We start from the raw sequence: 19,598 nt of genomic DNA on the forward strand, positions 1-19,598 counted from the left end.
TTCCTCTCCCCCACTTCACCCTTGCCGTTTTATTCACCCTCTTCTTTCCGTTGGCCTCTTTTCTCGCTTGCTTCTTGTATTTGCTACCACTATGTCTAAAACTGGGGAGGTTATCATTGATAAGGACAATAGTAATAACGTGGGAAACTTTGATGCTTTTGATGATCCCGTTGAACAACCCACCATCTTACACACTAAAAAGTTTCGAATCGGTAGTGGTAATATTATTGGAAAAGGGGTTATTCAAGATTTCTTTACTTGTGCCGGTGCTTTGCCCGCCATGGGTGGATCTATTCATCATAGAACTAATAGTCTTGCGGATGCTATATCCTTGCTTATAGTGGAACTTGAAAGACAGTTTATGCATATGCATCCTTGCATACAAAGGATTTTCCTAGAATTTTCCAATATTGAGCATTCTTCTGTTAAGCGTGCAGCTACTATCTTTTTGGCACATGAGTTTACATTTATAATGAAAGAAGCCAAAGAAATTTTTGCGCACTATAGGATGGACGCTGGTCGTCCTCCCATAGAGGCGATCCTTTTTAATCTAGAAGACATAATGCGTTTACAATCTCTAGATCATGTTGCTTATAATGAAAACCTTAGAAAAAAGGTTCCTACCGATGTTCTAGTTGATAGAATCTCCGAACTTAATGATGATTTTGCTATTCAAAACAATGGGTTAGGATTTTCTCTTGAGCAAAGGATCATGACTTTTTGCCAAAAGAATGCTTATAATGATGAATTGGTTGTGCAATATGAGGGGCCAAAGGAGGAACCCATACCTCCCGAGCTTGATCTTGGGGACTTCTGTCCCATAAAATTTAGCCCTTTTGATTACTTTTGCTTGCCACAAAGAAAACTTGCTGCTGAACGTAGAGAATATGAGATGAGTTTTCGTGATTTACCTTATCATTATGGCAATACTTAGATCTATTCTCGCTTTTATGCCTAGCTAGGGGCGTTAAACGATACCGCTTGTTGGGAGGCAACCTAATTTTATTTTTGTTCTTTAATTTTTGCTCCTGTTTAGTATTACATAATTCATCTAGCTTCTGTTTAGATGTGGTTTTATGTTTTAATTAGTGTTTGTGCCAAGTAGAACCTATAGGATCATCTTGGGTGATAGTTAATGGGATCTTGCTGAAAAACAGAAACTTTTGCGCGCACGAGAATAATTTTAATAAATCATAGAAACATGAAATTTAGTTGATTATTTTTGCAGAATATTAATAGACAAATTTCCTAGGACTTCCTATTTTTGTAGGAGTTTTAGAGTTCCATAAGTATTCGAAAGTTACAGATTACTACAGACTATTCTGTTTTTGACAGATTCTGTTTTTCGTGTGTGGTTTGCTTATTTTGATGAATCTATGGCCAGTATCGGGGGGTATGAACCATAGAGAAGTTGGAATACAGTAGGTTTAACACCAATATAAATAAAGAATGAGTTCATTACAGTACCTTAAAGTGGTGGTTTGTTTTCTTGTACTAACGGAGCTCATGAGATTTTATGTTGAGTTTTGTGCTGTGAAGTTTTCAAGTTTTGGGTAAAGATTTGATGGATTATTGAATAAGGAGTGGCAAGATCCTAAGCTTGGGGATTCCCAAGGCAACCCAAGGTAAAATTCAAGGACAACCAAAAGCCTAAGCTTGGGGATGCCCCGGAGGCATCCCCTCTTTCGTCTTCGTCTATCGATAACTTTACTTGGAGCTATATTTTTATTCACCACATGATATGTGTTTTGCTTGGAGCGTCTTGTATGATATGAGTCTTTGCTTTTTAGTTTACCACAATCATCCTTAATTTACACACCTTTTGGGAGAGACACACATGAATCGGAATTTATTAGAATACCCTATGTGCTTCACTTATATCTTTGGAGCTAGATAATTTTGCTCTAGTGCTTCACTTATATCTTTTTAGAGCACGGCGGTGGTTTTATTTTGTAGAAATTATTGATCTCTCATGCTTCACTTATATTATTTTGAGAGTCTTTTACAACAGCATGGTATTTGCTTTGGTTATAAAATTGGTCCTAATATGATGGGCATCCAAGTTGGGTATAATAAAAACTATCATATAGAGTGCATTGAATACTATGAGAAAATTGATACTTGATAATTGTTTTGAGATATAAAGGTGGTAATGTTAGAGTCATACTAGTTGGGTAATTATGAAATTGAGAAATATTTGTGTTAAATTTGGCAAGTCCCATAGCATGCACGTATGGTAAAAGTTGTGTGACAAATTTGTAGCATGGGGTGTTCTTTTGATTGCCTTCCTTATGAGTGGAGGTCAGGATCGCGCGATGGTTAACTCCTACCAACCCTTCCCCTAGCAGCATGTGTAGTAGTACTTTGCTTCGAGGGCTAATAAACTTTTGCAATAAGTATATGAGTTCTTTATGACTAATGTGAGTCCATGGACTCTTACCCTTCCATCATTGCTAGCCTCTACGGTACCGTGCATTGCCCTTTCTCACCTTGAGAGTTGGTGAAAACTTCACCGGTGCATCCAAACCCCGTGATACGATATGCTCTATCACACATAAACCTCCTTATATCTTCCTCAAAACAGCCACCATACCTACCTATTATGGCATTTCCATAGCCATTCCGAGGTATACTGCCATGCAACTTTCCACCGTTCCGTTTATTATGACACGCTCCATCATTGTCATGTTGCTTTTGCATGATCATGTAGTTGACATCGTATTTGTGGCAAGGTCACCTTTATAATTCTTTCATACATGTCACTCTTCATTCATTGCATATCCCGGTACACCGCCGGAGGCATTCACATAGAGTCATATTTTGTTCTAAGTATTGAGTTGTAACTCCTGAGTTGTAAATCAATAAAAGTGTGATGATCTTCATTATTAGAGCATTGTCCCAAGTGAGGAAAGGATGATGGAGACTATGATTCCCCCACAAGTCGGGATGAGATTCCGGACTTTATGAAAAATAAAAGAGGCCAAAGAAGCCCCCAAAAAAAGAGGCCAAAGAAGCCCACCAAAATAATAAAAAAATGAGAGAAAAAGAGAGAAGGGACAATGTTACTATCCTTTTTCCACACTTGTGCATCATGATCTTCATGATAGAGAGTCTCCTATGTTGTCACTTTCATATACTAGTGGGAATTTTTCATTATAGAACTTGGCTTGTATATTCCAATGATGGGCTTCCTCAAAATGCCCCAGGTCTTTGTGAGCAAGCAAGTTGGATGCACACCCACTTAGTTTCTTTTGTTGAGATTTCATACATTTATAGCTCTAGTGCATCCGTTGCATGGCATTCCCTACTCCTCACATTGACATCAATTGATGGGCATCTCCATAGCCCGTTGATTAGCCGTGTCAACGTGAGACTTTCTCCTTTTTTTGTCTTCTCCACACAACCTCCATCATCATATTCTATTCCACCCATAGTGCTATATCCATGGCTTACGCTCATGTATTGCGTGAGAGTTAAAAAAGCTGAAGTGCGTTAAAAAGTATGAACCAATTGCTTGGCTGAAACCAGGGTTGTGCATGATGGGAGTATCTTGTGTGACGAAAATGAAGCATAGCCTAACTATATGATTTTGTAGGGATAAGCTTTCTTTGGCTATGTTATTTTGATAAGACATGATTACTTTGTTAGTATGCTTGAAGTGTTACTATTTTTATGTTAATATGAACTTTTATTTTGAATCATTTGGATCTGAACATTCATGCCACAATGAGGAAAATTACATTGAAAAATATGCTAGGTAGCATTCCACATCAAAAATTCTGTTTTTATCATTTACCTACTCAAGGATGAGCAGGAATTAAGCTTGGGGATGCTTGATACATCTCCAACGTATCTATAATTTTTGTTTGTTCCATGCTATTATATTACCTGTTTTCGATGTTTATGGGCTTTATTATACACTTTTATATTATTTTTGGGACTAACCTATTAACCGGAGGCCCAACCCAAATTGCTGTTTTTTTGCCTATTTCAGTGTTTCGCAGAATAGGAATATCAAACAGAGTCCAAACAGAATGAAACCTTCGGGAGAGTTATTTTTGGAACAAACACAATCCAGGAGACTTGGAGTGGACGTCAAGAAGCAAACAAGGAAGCCACGAGGCAGGAGGGTGCGCCCAAGAGGGGTGGGCGCGCCCCCCACCTTCGTGGGCCCCTCGTGGCTCCCCTGACCGACTTCCTTCGCCTATATATACTTGCATACCCTGAAAACATCCAAGAGCACCACGAAACCCTATTTCCACAGCCGCAACCTTCTGTACCCATGAGATCCCATCTTGGAGCCTTTTCTGGCGCTTCGCCGGGGGGGGGGGAATCGATCATGGAGGGCTTCTACATCAACGCCAAAGCCTCTTCGATGAAGTGTGAGTAGTTTACCACAGACCTGCGGGGTCCATAGTTGTTAGCTAGATGGATTCTTCTCTCTCTTTGAATCTCAATACAAAGTTCTTCTCGGTCTTCTTGGAGATCTATTCGATGTAACTCTTTTTGCGGTGTGTTTGTCGAGATCCGATGAATTGTGGGTTTATGATCAAGTTTATCTATGAGAAATATTTGAATCTCCTATGAATACTTTTATGTATGATTGGTTATCTTTGCAAGTCTCTTTGAATTATCAGTTTGGTTTGGCCTACTAGATTGATCTTTCTTGCTGTCGGTGTCAAAACCGGCGGATCTCGGGTAGGGGGTCCCGAACTGTGCATCTAGGCGGATGGTAACAGGAGACAAGGGACACGATGTTTTTACCCAGGTTCGGGCCCTCTCGGTGGAGGTAAAACCCTACTCCTGCTTGATTGATATTGATGATATGGGTAGTACAAGAGTAGATCTACCACAAGATCAAGGAGGCTAAACCTTAGAAGCTAGCCTATGGTATGATTGTTGTTCGTCCTACGGACTAAAACTCTTCGGTTTATATAGACACCGGAGAGGGCTAGGGTTACACAGAGTCGGTTACAATGGTAGGAGATCTACATATCTGTATTGCCAAGCTTGCCTTCCACGCCAAGGAAAGTCCCATCCGGACACGGGACGGAGTCTTCAATCTTGTATCTTCATAGTCTTGGAGTCCGACCAATAATGATAGTTCGGCTATCCGGACACCCCCTAGTCCAGGACTCCCTCAGTAGCCCCTGAACCAGGCTTTAATGACGACGAGTCCGGCGCGCATATTGTCTTAGACATTGCAAGGCGGGTTCCTCCTCCGAATAATTCATAGAAGATTTTGAACACCAGGATAGTGTCCGGCTCTGCAAGATAAATTCCACATACCACCGTAGAGAGAATAATATTTACACAAGTCCAATCTGCTGACGTATTTCGTGGCATGACGTCACACCACGGCCAAGCCTTTACTTGAATTGTTTTATTGTTCCACCTCAGCGCATTTAACGAAGCGGTTTCCTTGGCACGTCTTGTCAAAGCAGAGATCGTGTCCCCTTATTCCTGGATTCTCATCAATACGGACGTGGGTAACCCAACCGCGCCCGTTGGCACGCCCCCTCCATCGAAGGCGAGTCCCAAACGGTCACGGGGACGGCTCTTGGTATTCAACCCCTTTATAACAAGACCAAGGCCTATTCCTTTTGTCCAATCTTCAATCGAATCCGCCCCTCGCCCCGAGTTCCAACACCCAAGGCTCCAAATTCAGGCGCTTCGGACCTTCGACAATGTCTGGCTCCGACCTACGAGGACGGTGGATGCCTTCTTCCGTCACGGAAGAAGATGTGCTAAAGCTGAGAGACGCCAGGTATCTAACCAGCGAAATTTCGCATAGGCTGCCTGCCCAAGGGCAAGTCATTCCTACTCCTGAGCCTGGTGAGAGTGTGGTGTTCGTGTCTCACTTCCGTTGGGGTCTAGGCTTCCCGACGGATCCCTTCATGAGGGGGCTCATGTTTTATTATGGGCTGGAATTCCATGACTTGGACCCGGAGTCCATCCTCCATATCTCATCGTTCATTGTTGTATGCGCAGCCTTCCTCCGCACTACCCCTCACTTCGGATTGTGGCTCAAGACCTTCAACGTGGAGCCGAAGGTGATCGAGGGGCGGCAGGCAGAGTGCGGAGGGGCAGTTATAAGCAAGAGGGCTGACGCTCCATGGCCCGAGGGCTTTTTTCAAGAGGAGCTTAGTTTTTGGCAACAGGAGTGGTTCTATATCACCGCTCCCAGGGGCACCAGATGGGTGGCGCCGCCTGCCTTTCGCTCGGGCCCTCCACAACGGCTGGCGTCATGGGTCAACAAAGGGCTTGACTGGGGCCGTCCAAGGACTTACCACTGTTGCAGGGACGTATTCGAGACCTCCAAGAGAGGGAGATCAATCTGGTGGTAGTGGCGCAGGTCATGCTGATTCGGCGCCTTCTGCCCTGCAAACGTCGCCCCCTCCGCCTGTGGGAATTCAATCCGGAGGGACCGCAAGCTCTTTAACACTTCATGGGTGCGACGCCCGTGGAGATGTATAAACTGTTCTTCGGATCACAAGAGATGTGTCCGGACTTGACCGAGGACGCAGGTCTGAGCTGCAATCGCCTGGATACTCAAGTAAGTAGTCCTCTGCCCGGACATGCTATCCGTACATTTATCATAAACATGCCCTTTAAAGAGCTATCCCTTGAACAGGAATGGATAGCAAAAGCAAAACTAATAAGGTGTCCGGCCCCCCTCCCTGAGACCACGCCGGATCCTGTTTTAACCAAGATGCTGGAGGCTGCACCTTCAGAAGAGGGCGAAGGGGGGAACAGGAAAGCTACTGCCTCCGCTAAGGAGGCTCTTAAGGAAGGGGGGATCGAGAATCCCCCCTCAAAGGGGAGAAGAGGACTGCTTCTGAAGATCCAGAGGCCAACGCCTCAAAGCGGGAGAAGAAATCTTCACCAGATGGTCCTGCGCCGGGAGGAGCCCCGGCCGCACTATTTCCCCAAGGAAATCAGCCCTCTAGCGAGCCGTAAGTGGAAAGGGGAGTTTTGTAATAAGGGACATCCCTGTTTTTATTTCTGAAGATAAACGAAGTTATTACCTTGTAGTTCGGATCTCGGCCCTTCTCAGCAGAGCTCGTCTTTGGGGGATCTTCGTCCGAAGATGATGGAGAGCGAAACGCCTCCATCTACCGCACTGTCAGGCGGGGCGGACGACCCTGGGGTGTCATCGCGGAGGGTTTCCCTGAGTCCGGCAGGGCTGAAAAGTTCGGCACCAACTGGTGTACGGTCGGAGGAGCTGAAGGATCTGCTCGGGCAGGCGTCTATCTCAGAAGATCACCGTATGTTAATGAGTATGGTGATTGAAAGGATTTCATCCACTGAGAGCGGGTTGCATGAGGCCGTCAGCAGTTTACTGACGGGGTATGAGGTACGCGAAAATGATATACCTTCTGACAGTTTTGCACATAGAATGCGCCCTGTATAGATAGTAGCCCCTGAGACTCGGTATGTTGTCAAAAGCGATAGCATGCCGAGGATCATAATCTCAGTTATAAGATGTCGCCCTTCCTATTCAGGTGGCGGAGCGTTCGGTGGCCAGCCGGACTGATAGAGTTGCCGAACTGAAGCAGCAACTTGACATTGCGGATGCGGACATCGCCCTGGTCAATAAGCGACTTGATGAGTCACAAGGTATGTGGCTTCTCCACGGACACCTGGTAATGGGAGAAGTGCTTAGCTTTGGGTTCAATCTTGTGGTGTCCTTTCCCAGTGACAGCAGGGGCAGTGTCGGTGTCAAAACCGGCGGATCTCGGATAGGGGGTCCCGAACTGTGTGTCTAGGCGGATGGTAACAGGAGACAAGGGACACGATGTTTTTACACAGGTTCGGGCCCTCTCGATGGAGGTAAAACCCTACTCCTGCTTGATTGATATTGATGATATGGGTAGTACAAGAGTGGATCTACCACGAGATCAAGGAGGCTAAACCCTAGAAGCTAGCCTATGGTATGATTGTTGTAATGGTTGTTCGTCCTACGGACTAAAGCCCTCCAGTTTATATAGACACCGGAGAGGGCTAGGGTTACATAGAGTCGGTTACAATGGTAGGAGATCTACATATCCGTATTGCCAAGCTTGCCTTCCATGCCAAGGAAAGTCCCATCCGGACACGGGACGAAGTCTTCAATCTTGCAGTCCGGCCAATGACGATAGTTCGGCTATCCGGACACCCCCTCGTCCAGGACTCCATTAGTAGCCCCTGAACCAGGCTTCAATGACGACGAGTCCGGCGCGCATATTGTCTTCGGCATTGCAAGGCGGGTTCCTCCTCCGAATAATTCATAGAAGATTGTGAACACCAGGATAGTGTCCGGCTCTGCAAAATAAATTCCACATACCACCGTAGAGAGAATATAAGTTCGATCTGCTGACGTATTTTGTGGCTTGACGTCACACCACAACCAAGCCTTTACTTGGATCGTTTTTATTATTCCACCTCAGCACGTTTAGCGAAGCGGTTTCCTTGGCACGTCTTGTCGAAGCAGAGATCGTGTCCCCTTATTCCGGGATTCTCATCAATACGGACGTGGGTAACCCAACCGCGCCATTGATTGTGGCGCTTGGGAGATAAGCGAGTTTTACCAGGCTGGTGGGGACGCATAGTTTCATCCGCCCATATATAAGGGGATAAGGATCCACCTTTTTACCTGCGCCTTCTTCCTCCTTTGCTTATCCATCTCCGCGCACTCGAGCTCCAGCGCCCAAGTCTGCACATCTCACCTCAACCTTCTCCAGCCATGTCCGGAGCGGGAGGCAAGTGGATGGCCTCCTCCGTTAAGGAGGGGCACATCAAGAAGCTACGCAGCGCCGGATATTTGTCCAGCGACATCGCGTACCGGCTCCCCGACGAGGGGCAGCTCATCCCCACCCCCGGGCCCCATGAGAGGGTGGTATTCCTTCCCCATTTCCTCCACGGACTGGGCTTCCCACTCCACCCCTTTGTCCGGGGACTCATGTTCTACTACGGCCTGGATTTCCACAATCTGGCCCCGAATTTCATCCTCAACATCTCGGCGTTTATCGTCGTGTGCGAGGCCTTCCTCTGCATCCAGCCTCACTTCGGCTTGTGGCTAAAGACCTTCAATGTCAAGCCGAAGGTTGTGAAGGGTAGCCAAGCGGAGTGCGGAGGCGCCATGGTGGGCAAGATGCCCAACGTCACTTGGCTTGAGGGTGCCTTTGTGGAAACCATCAAAGGGTGGCAGTCGGGGTGGTTCTACATCACCGAGCCGCGTGACCCTAAATGGGCAGCGGCCCCCGAATTCAGATCTGGCATCCCCATGCGGCTCACTTCCTGGAAAGAGAAGGGCCTGCAGTGGGGCGATTCGGAAGAGCTGACCGGACTCCAATCCTGTCTCCAAACCCTGGTGAACAAGAAGCTCAAGCTTGTCAACATAGTCCAGGTCATGCTCATCTGCCGGATTCTGCCCTGCCAATAGCGGGACTTCAATTTGTGGGAGTTCGATCCAGCACAGCACCAAACCCTGAGCGGGCTCTTCGACACAACGTACGAAGAAGCCTGGAGGGTGCTGTTCAAGGGCGGCGACGCCCCCGCATCCGCTACTGAAGATCGCGGATTCAGCTCGCAGCGTCCGGCTGGCAAGGTAAGCCATGTTATCCTTTATGGGACAATTTCTTTTCATAGTTTGACTCTATGCGGGATCTAAACTCCCAATACCTTTAACATGCCTGGCAGAAGACGTCCGGACAGGTTAACTGTCCGGCTCCCCTTCCAGAAGACCCAGCGGATGCCCGTTTGACAGGGCTGCTGGCTCCGGCGCCTTACGTGGTGCCGGAGAAGAAGGCCAAGAAGAAGGCCATGGGAACCCAGAGGAGTTCCCGGCGCCAGGTGTTATCGGATTCATCGTCCGATGACTCCGAGGCGGACTCCTCCCATGAGGACGAGGAGGAGAAGAAAGAGGCCTCTCCCCCAGCAGGGGGAGAGAAGAAGAGGAAGGCCTCCCCAACGGGGGAGGCCGAAGGGTCCAAGAAGGGAAGGACCCTTCCCCCGGACTGCTCTGCCAACGCCGGCGACGGCGACGAGGAGTGGCCCTCAAGGGCCAAGCCCCTGGCGAGATCGTAAGTATCCGGACTCCTGAATAACTCATAATTTTCTTTTTGTCGCATAGCATCTTTTAACGCCGCATACAACCCTGTAGTCCGCCCAAGGATGATCTTCCCGCTTCATCGAGCGGGTCCTTGGGCACGTTGGATGTGAATAGCACTTCACTTCCGGCTGCCTCCTCCCCCCGTGACGTCGACGACGGCGAGGTGGGATCCCGGAAAGGGACCCACCAGGAAGAGGAGGCCCCGGAGGTGCCGCAGGGCAACCTCCCGGACTTCGGACCGGACTCCGTACCGGAACCTGCAGTGGTTCCGGAGTCCGGCGGGCGGCCCCTTCGTAAGAAGGGCAAGACTGTGACGCCGGCGGCCTCCGTCCAACCGGGGGCGCCGGACAACTTGCTGGAGGCACTCAACGGCGCTTCCATCGAAGAGGAACACCGCACTATCATAAGTGCGGTGATTCAGAAGGTTCAGCTCGCCAAGAGCGGGCTGACCGAAGCCTGCAGCAGCCTTCTAACAGGCTTTGAGGTAAGAATTTTAAGATATGTAATATAATACCGCATAAACAGTAGCCCCTGATGCTCGGTTCGGTGTTCGGAAAGAAAAGTCGGACTGCGGATCTAAAAAGATATACGCAGGAGTCTTAACAAAAATATGTCAATATGGGAATGCAGGCTGCGCTGCCGACCTCTGCCGCACTGACTGTGGAGGTCAATACCTTGAAGCAGAGCCTCGAGCGGTCCGAGAACGAGCTCGGCCGTGCCAAGAAGCAGCTCGAGGACAAGGAAGGTGAGTAACACCGTATTAAAGTTGTACCTTATAGAAAAGGATTTGGTTGCAAGAGAAATGACAAGGATAACATGGGTACTCCAGGGGCTACGAACGAGGTGGCGACCCTGAAGGAGGCGTTTTCTGCCGCCGAACGCAATGCGGCTGCTGTCGGTGTCAAAACCAGCGGATCTCGGGTAGGGGGTCCCGAACTGTGCGTCTAGGCGGATGGTAACATGAGACAAGGGACACGATGTTTTTACCCAGGTTCGGGCCCTCTCGATGGAGGTAAAACCCTACTCCTACTTGATTGATATTGATGATATGGGTAGTACAAGAGTGGATCTACCACGAGATCAAGGAGGCTAAACCCTAGAAGCTAGCCTATGGTATGATTGTTGTAATGGTTGTTCGTCCTACGGACTAAAACCCTCCGGTTTATATAGACACCGGAGAGGGCTAGGGTTACACAGAGTCGGTTACAATGGTAGGAGATCTACGTATCCGTATTGCCAAGCTTGCCTTCCACGCTAAGGAAAGTCCCATCCGGACACGGGACGAAGTCTTCAATCTTGTATCTTCATAGTCTTGGAGTCCGGCCGATGATGATAGTCCGGCTATCCGGACACCCCCTAGTCCAGGACTCCCTCAGTAGCCCCTGAACCAGGCTTCAATGACGATGAGTCCGGCGCGCATATTGTCTTTGGCATTGCAATGCGGGTTCTTTCTCCGAGTAATTCATAGAAGATTGTGAACACCAGGATAGTGTCCGGCTCTGTAAAATAAATTCCACATACCACCGTAGAGAGAATAATATGTACACAAGTTCAATCTGCTAACGTATTTTGTGGCGTGACGTCACACCACTACCAAGCCTTTACTTGAATCGTTTTTATTATACCACCTCAGTGCGTTTAGCGAAGCGGTTTCCTTGGCACGTCTTGTCGAAGCAGAGATCGTGTTCCCCTTATTCCGGGATTCCCATCAATACGGACGTGGGTAACCCAACCGCGCCATTGATTGTGGCGCTTGGGAGATAAGCGAGTTTTACCAGGCCGGTGGGGACGCATAGTCTTCGTCCGCCCATATATAAGGGGATAAGGATCCACCTTTTTTACCTACGCCTTCTTCCTCCTTGGCTTATCCATCTCCGCGCACTCGAGCTCCAGCGCCCAAGTCCGCACATCTCGCCTCAACCTTCTCCAGCCATGTCCGGAGCGGGAGGCAAGTGGATGGCCTCCTCCGTTACGGAGGGGCATATCGAGAAGCTGCGTGGTGCCGGATACCTGTCCAGCGACATCGCGCACCGGCTGCCCGATGAGGGGCAGCTCATCCCCACCCCCAGGCCCCATGAGAGGGTCGTATTTCTTCCCCACTTCCTCCGCGGACTGGGCTTCCCACTTCACCCCTTCGTCCGAGGGCTCATGTACTACTACGGCCTAGACTTCCATGATCTAGCGCCAAACTTCATCCTCAACATCTCGACGTTTATCGTCGTGTGTGAGGCCTTCCTCTGCATCCAGCCCCACTTCGGATTGTGGCTAAAGACCTTCAATGTCAAGCCGAAGGTGGTGAAGGGCGTCCAAGCGGAGTGCGGAGGCGCCATGGTGGGCAAAATGCCCAACGTCATTTGGCTTGAGGGTGCCTTCGTGGAATCCATCAAAGGGTGGCAATCGGGTGGTTCTACATGACCGAGCCGCGCGACCCTAAATGGGCAGCAACCCCGAGTTCAGATCTGGTACCCCCATGCAGCTCACCTCCTGGAAAGAGAAGGGCTTGCTATGGGGTAGTTCGGAGGAGCTGACCGGACTCTAGTCCTGTATCCAGACCCTGGTGAACAAGAAGCTCAAGCTTGTCAACGTGATCCAGGTCATGCTCGTCCGCCGGATTCTCCCCTGCCAGCAACGGGCTTTCAATTTGTGGGAGTTTGATCCGGCACCGCACCGGACCCTGAGCGGGCTCTTCGACACGACGTACGAAGCTGCCTGGAGGGTGCTGTTCAAGGGCGGAGAAGCCCCTCATCCGTAACTGAAGATCGCGGATTCAGCACGCAGCGCTCGGCCGGCGAGGTAAGCTATGTTATCCTTTATGGGACACTCATTTCTTTCATAGTTTGACTCTATGTGGGATCTAAAACTCCTAATGCCTTTAATAGGACTGGCAGAAGACGTCCGGACAGGTTAACTGTCTGTCTCCCCTTCCCGAAGACCCAGCGGACACCCATTTGACGGGGCTACTGGTTACGGCCCTTTACGTGGTGCCGGAGAAGAAGGCCAAGAAGAAGGCCACGGGAACCCGAAGGAGTTCCGGCGCCCGGTGGTATCGGACTCATCATCCGATGACTCCGAGGCGGACTCCTCCCCTGAAGATGAGGAGGAGAAAGAGGCCTCTCCCCAAGAGGGGGGAGAGAAGAAGAGGAAGGCTTCCCCAGCGAGGGAGGCCGAAGGGTCCAAGAAGGGGAGGACCCTTCCTCCGGACTGCTCCGCCAGCGCTGGCGATGGCGACTAGGAGTGGCCCTCAAGGGCCAAGCCCCTGGCAAGATCATAAGTATCCGGATTCCTGAATGATTTATAATTTTTCTTTCTCCCACGCGGTGTCTTTCTAATGCCGCATACGACCTGTAGTCCGGCCAAGGACGATCTTCTCGCTTCGTCGAGCGTGTCCTTGGGCACGTCGGATATGGATTCCCTTCCGACCGCCTCCACTCCTCGTGACGCTGACGACGCCGAGGTGGGGTCCCAAGAGGGGACCTATCAGGAGGAGGAGGCTCTGGAGGTGCCGCAAGGCAACCTCCCGGACTTCGCTCCGGACTCCGCACCGGAACCTGCAGTGGTTCCGGAGTCCGGCAGGCAACCCCTTCGTAAGAAGGGCAAGACTGTGGCACCGGCGGCCTCCGTCCAACTGGAGGCGCCGGATAACTTGTTGGAGGCGCTCAACGGCGCTTCCATCGAGGAAGAACACCGCACTGTCATGAGTGTGGTGATTCAGAAGGTTCAACTCGCCAAGAGCGGGCTGACCGAAGCCTGCAGCAGCCTTTTAACAGGCTTTGAGGTAAGAATTTTAAGACATGTAATATAATACCGCATAGACAGTAGCCCCTGATGCTCGGTTCGGTGTTCGGAAAGAAAAGCCGGACTGAGGATCTAAAAAGATATACGCAGGAGGTCTAAAAAATATGTCAATATGGGATTTGCAGGCTGCGCTGCTGACCTCTGCCGCACTGACTGCGGAGGTCGGTGCTTTGAAGCAGGACCTCGAGCGGTCCGAGAGCAAGCTCGGCCGTGCCAAGAAGCAGCTCGAGGACAAGGAAGGTGAGTGACACCATGTTGAATTTTTACCTTACAGAAAAGGATTTTGGTTGCAAGAGAAATAACAAGGATAACGTGGGTACTCCAGGGGCCACGAACGAGGTGGCGACCCTGAAGGAGGCCGTGTCCGCGGCCGAACGTAATGCGGCCGCGGAACGAGCTGAGCGAGAGAAGCAGGAGGCGCGGGTGGTGGAGGTGCAGCAAGAGCTCCAGGTTCTCATGGAAAAACATGAGGGTTTGGAGCGCGACTCGAAGACTCGAGAGTCCGAGCTTGCATCGGCTCTTGAGAGCACCAAAGCCGCTAAGGCTGAAGCCCATAAGGCCCTCCAGGAGATCGAGGATTTGAAGAAAATAGCAGCGGGTAAGGAATTTTTCATGCAAAGCAAGCATGTTAATGTGAATTACCTATTACTTACCTGAATTCGGAGCTCTCCAGGAGCGTTCGCGGACCTGCCCCGCAGCGTGTCCGATGCTGCCGCTTTCTACCGGGCCGAGGAGGGGAGCTCGACGGAGAAGGTCTTCTGGTCTCAGTATGCTGAGGCCGGACATTCGGTGCCCCTTAGCGACCAGCTGAAGCAGTTGGTCGAGCTCCACAAGGTAGCCGAACAGGCCATGAAGGGCCTCATAGTTCAGCTGTGGCCCAAAGAGGCCATGCCTGGGAGCTACTTCGGCCTGGTACGGTGGCTGGTGGACGCGTGTCCCTGGGTTGAGGTCGTCAAGCACTCCGCCTACATTGAAGGTGCCCGTCGGGCCCTTGCCCGTGCAAAAGTGCACTAGGGCAGGATGGACGCTGAGAAGCTTCTGACGGACGCGCCGCTGGCGGGCAAGGAGTATCGCATGCCCGAAATGTATTATAAGAGTGTCCTGAAGGGAGCCCGCATGATTGCGGATGAGTGCTCCAAGGATGTAATATTTGAGTAGAATCGCATTATGTTATCCTGTGCGCTGAAAACTGTGTTCATATGCGCTAAGCAACGCTTATTAATTTAAAATATTACCTTCTGTGCGGCCGTTTATCAAATCTGAGAGATGGCAAGTCGTCGGCTTCAGCCCCCATGCCACTAGTGCTGGGGTGTTCGGGATAAACTTGGGCACTCTTGTTCCCATGTTTGGGTCCATCTAGGGAGGCGCTCAACACAACGAACAAGGCAACCGGACTTATAATGCTTGAACACTCTCACTTAGCCATAGAATTCTATAATTTTAAATTTCGGCGAAGCCCCTAGTGTTCAGAAGACCGAGTTTGGGGCGCTATCCACGCCTGGGCCGGACAAAGCCGGTTCCTCGCTCTAAGCGGCATAAGTCTTTAAGGACTCGAAAAAACCTCTCGAACAGCGACCAACTCTCGCCCTACCATGACGGTCAGTTTTAGCTTTCTCCACTGAGGCGCTCGCCCAGCTCAACCGGGGCGCAATCGCAGTGGTTCTCCCAGTGCTACCTTAGCCGATAAAACGGAACGTAAGGTACCAAAACATGGGAGCCGGGCAAACCCAACTATTGACCCAAGACATGATTCGGAGCCGATGCATATAATGCTATAAGTTCGGGGTGCCGCACTTGTGAAAGTGTTCGCACTTATCACACCATAATGCGGGGAACTTAAGCCCCTGGTGTATTCGGCCGTACCAAAGTGTACGGATGCAAGATGTCATAGATGAACATATATATAAGAAAGAAATGCAATTATAAGCGAAAAGCGATGCATTGTTTATTCAAGGAATTCTGCGATGAATGCAGAACGATACAAATAGTGCGGTAAGCAAGGGATTGGACTATTAAACATGTCCCCCTCCAGGGGTAGGCTACGGAATGGTGTATTAAACAGATTTAATGCTCGTAATGGAGACCACCTGAGTGTTCATCCTGGCCTGTCTCCTTCCCTGGCTGGTGCATCGTGAGTTCGGCAGGTCTACTGCCGGATAGGGCTTCTGGTGAACGGAGTCCTGCGCGTAAAAATAAAAATAAAAATAGAAAGAGTCACACACTTGGGAGCCCCTGGTGCGGTTAAGCCGCATTCTGGGCCTGTGGTGGCCGTGCCCCTCCCCCTATGCCCATGGTATCTCCAGAGCGTAATGATGTACGCGAAGGACCAGTCTTGTAACTTGGCAGGGGCTGGGGTTGGGGCCGCATTGCTACGCGTGCTCGGAACGTGCCAGGTGGTCTTGTTGTAGGTTACTCCGGGCGCGTTTGGCCGTGTCCGGTCGCTTAACGGCCGGACTCCAAAATTGCCTTAAGAGGCTGCTCTGTACTTCTGCCGTGAGAGCCGCTGTGTGTTCCTCCGTTCGGAGGGAGCGTTCAGTGTTTCCGTTGACCGTGATGACTCCTCGAGGGCCTGACATCTTGAGCTTGAGGTATGCGTAATGCGGCACCGCGTTGAACTTTGCAAATGCGGTCCGTCCAAGTAGAGGGTGATAGCCGCTGCGGAACGGGACTATGTCGAAGATTAACTCCTCGCTTCGGAAGTTATCCGGGGATCCGAAGACCACTTCCAGTGTGACTAAGCCTGTACAGTTGGCCTCTACACCTGGTATGACGCCTTTGAAGGTCGTCTTTGTAGGTTTAATCCTTGAGGGGTCTATGCCCATCTTGCGCACTGTGTCCTGATAAAGCAGGTTCAGGCTGCTGCCGCCGTCCATCAGGACTCTGGTGAGGTGAAATCCATCGACGATTGGGTCTAAAACCAATGTGGCGAATCCGCCATGACGGATACTGGTGGGGTGGTCCCTTTGATCAAAAGTGATCGGGTAAGAGGACCATGCATATACGTCCCTAAGTGCACGCTTCCGCTCCCTCTTGGGTATGTGGGTTGCGTATATCATGTTTACTGTCCATACTTGTGGGGGGAAACCCTTCTGTCCTCTATTGTTCGGTGGCCGGGTCTCTTCCTCGTCATCGCTATGCTGCCCCTTGTCATTGTTTTCGGCGATTAACTTGCCTGCCTGCTTGAATACCCAACAATCCCTGTTGGTGTGATTGGCTGGCTTTTCGGGGGTGCCGTGTATCTGGCATGAGCGGTCGAGTATTCGGTCCAAATTGGACGGACCCGGAGTAGTTCTTTTGAATGGATTTTTCCGCTGACCGGGTTTAGAGCCTCTGAATCCGGCGTTGACTGCCGTATCCTCAGTGTTATCGCCGTTAACGCGGTGTTTGTTTTTGTTTCGACGCGACCTGCCATTGCAGTCCTTGATATCCGGACTGCCAGAATTTTTGCTGAGGTTGTTACTGCGGGCTAGCCAGCTGTCCTCTCCCGCATAGAAGCGGGTCATGAGTGATGTGAGGGCTGCTATGGATTTCGGCTTTTCCTGTCCTAGGTGCCGGGCCAGCCACTCGTCGCGGATGTTATGCTTGAAGGCTATGAGGGCCTCTGCATCCGGACAGTCGACGATTTGATTTTTCTTTGTTAAGAACCGTGTCCAGAACTGTCTGGCCGATTCGTCTGGCTGCTGAATTATGTGGCTTAGGTCATCGGCGTCTGGTGGTCGCACATATGTGCCCTGGAAGTTGTCAAGGAATGCGTCTTCCAGGTCCTCCCAACACCCAATTGACTCTGCTGGCAAGCTGTTAAGCCAATGCCGAGCTGGTCCTTTAAGCCTGAGTGGGAGATATTTGATGGTGTGAAGAACGTCACCGCGGGCCATATGGATATGAAGGAGATAGTCTTCGATCCAAACCGCGGGGTCTGTTGTGCCATCGTAGGATTCAATGTTCACGAGTTTAAACCCTTCAGGGATTTGATGATCCATTACTTCATCTGTGAAGCATAGTGGGTGTGCGGCACCTCTATATTGGGCAATATCATGACGTAGCTCAAGAGAGCTTTGTCTATTGTGTTCGGCCCGGCCGGAGTTGCTGTATCCGGCGCGACGGTAGTCGTCGCGCATCGTGGGGCGCCCACGTGATCCGTAGATCGATCTTGATTGTCTTGCCTTGTCCTCCAATATGTCTCGCAAGTCCAGCGCATTCCCCCGTGGCTTCGTACTTTTCGAGCGGTGCCGAGGTACGGTTCTGGTGGAGGGCCTAGATGCCCGTCTGTCGCGGCCACAAGGTGGTCGGTCTGCCGTATTGTGCACTGGTGATGAGGGTTTATATGCCTCCTCCTCTAATCGGGGGAGCAACTTGCGTTTTGGGTAGCTTTTGGAGGGGCGTTCGAGTTCATACTCTTCGGCCGCGAGGACTTCGGTCCATCTGTCGGCCAGCAGGTCTTGATCAGCTCAAAGCTGTTGCTGCTTTTTCTTTAGGCTATTCACCGTGGCCATAAGCCTGCGTTTAAAACGCTCTTGTTCGACGGGATCCTCGGGCACGATAAATTCGTCGTCGTTGAGTGTTGCCTCGTCTCCGGAGGGAGGCATGTAATTATCGTCCTCTACCTCTTCGCCTGCCGCTCTCTCGTGGGGGCTGGCTTCTCCGTCCTCCTGTGCTGAATCTTGCTGGAGGGGGTTGTCTTCGGCACTCTCTGGGGTGTTATTATCCCCGGTGCCGGAATCTCCATTCTTGCTGTGGCGGGATTTGGAGCGGCGCCGCTGACACCGGCGCTTGGGCTGTTTCTTAGAGGAATCTGCCTCCGCTGCTTCTTCGCCATTCCCATCCTTTGGGACGTCCACCATGTATATGTTGTATGACGAGGTGGTCTTCCAGTGCCCCATAGGCGCTGGTTCTTGGTCGTCTCCGGCATCGTCGTCCATACCGTCGATGTCTTCGGAGTCGTAGTCTAGCATGTCGGTTAGATCGTCGACAGTGGCTACAAAGTGGGTGGTGGGTGGGCTTTGAATTTCTTCATCGTCCACATCCCAACCGTCCTGACCGCAATCCGTCCAGGGCTCTCCTGATAACGAGAGATACTTTAGCGAATTCAGGATGTCGCCAAAGGGTGAATGCTGAAAGATGTCGCCGTAGAGATTGCAGCCCCCGAGGCGGTGTCTAGCCACCCGTCCTCGATCTGCGCGGTCGGCTCCGAACTAAGGGTCAGAGCAGACTCATGTGCGGCCTCCAGGGCACTGTCCGGCAGCAGAGCTATATCATGCCCATCATGACAGTGCGGCGCGCTCGGCTGTGGCTCGAATCCGTCAAAGATCGAGTCTCCGCGGGCGTCAGCCGTGAAGTTTAGACTTCCAAATCTGACCTGACAGCCAGGGGCGTAACTTTCGATCTGCTCCAGATGGCCAAGCGAATTGGCCCGCAGTGCAAAGCCGCCGAATACGAAGATCTGTCCGGGGAGAAAAGTTTCACCCTGGACTGCGTCTTTGTTGACGATCGAAGGAGCCATCAAGCCTACTAGTGACAACACAGAGGAACTCTCAATGAAAGCACCAATGTCGGTGTCAAAACCGGCGGATCTCGGGTAGGGGGTCTCAAACTGTGCGTCTAGGCGGATGGTAACATGAGACAAGGGACACGATGTTTTTACCCAGGTTCGGGCCCTCTCGATGGAGGTAAAACCCTACTCCTGCTTGATTGATATTGATGATATGGGTAG

Source organism: Triticum dicoccoides, chromosome 2B (genome assembly GCF_002162155.2).
Source record: "Triticum dicoccoides isolate Atlit2015 ecotype Zavitan chromosome 2B, WEW_v2.0, whole genome shotgun sequence".
Classification (NCBI taxonomy): Eukaryota; Viridiplantae; Streptophyta; class Magnoliopsida; order Poales; family Poaceae; genus Triticum; species Triticum dicoccoides.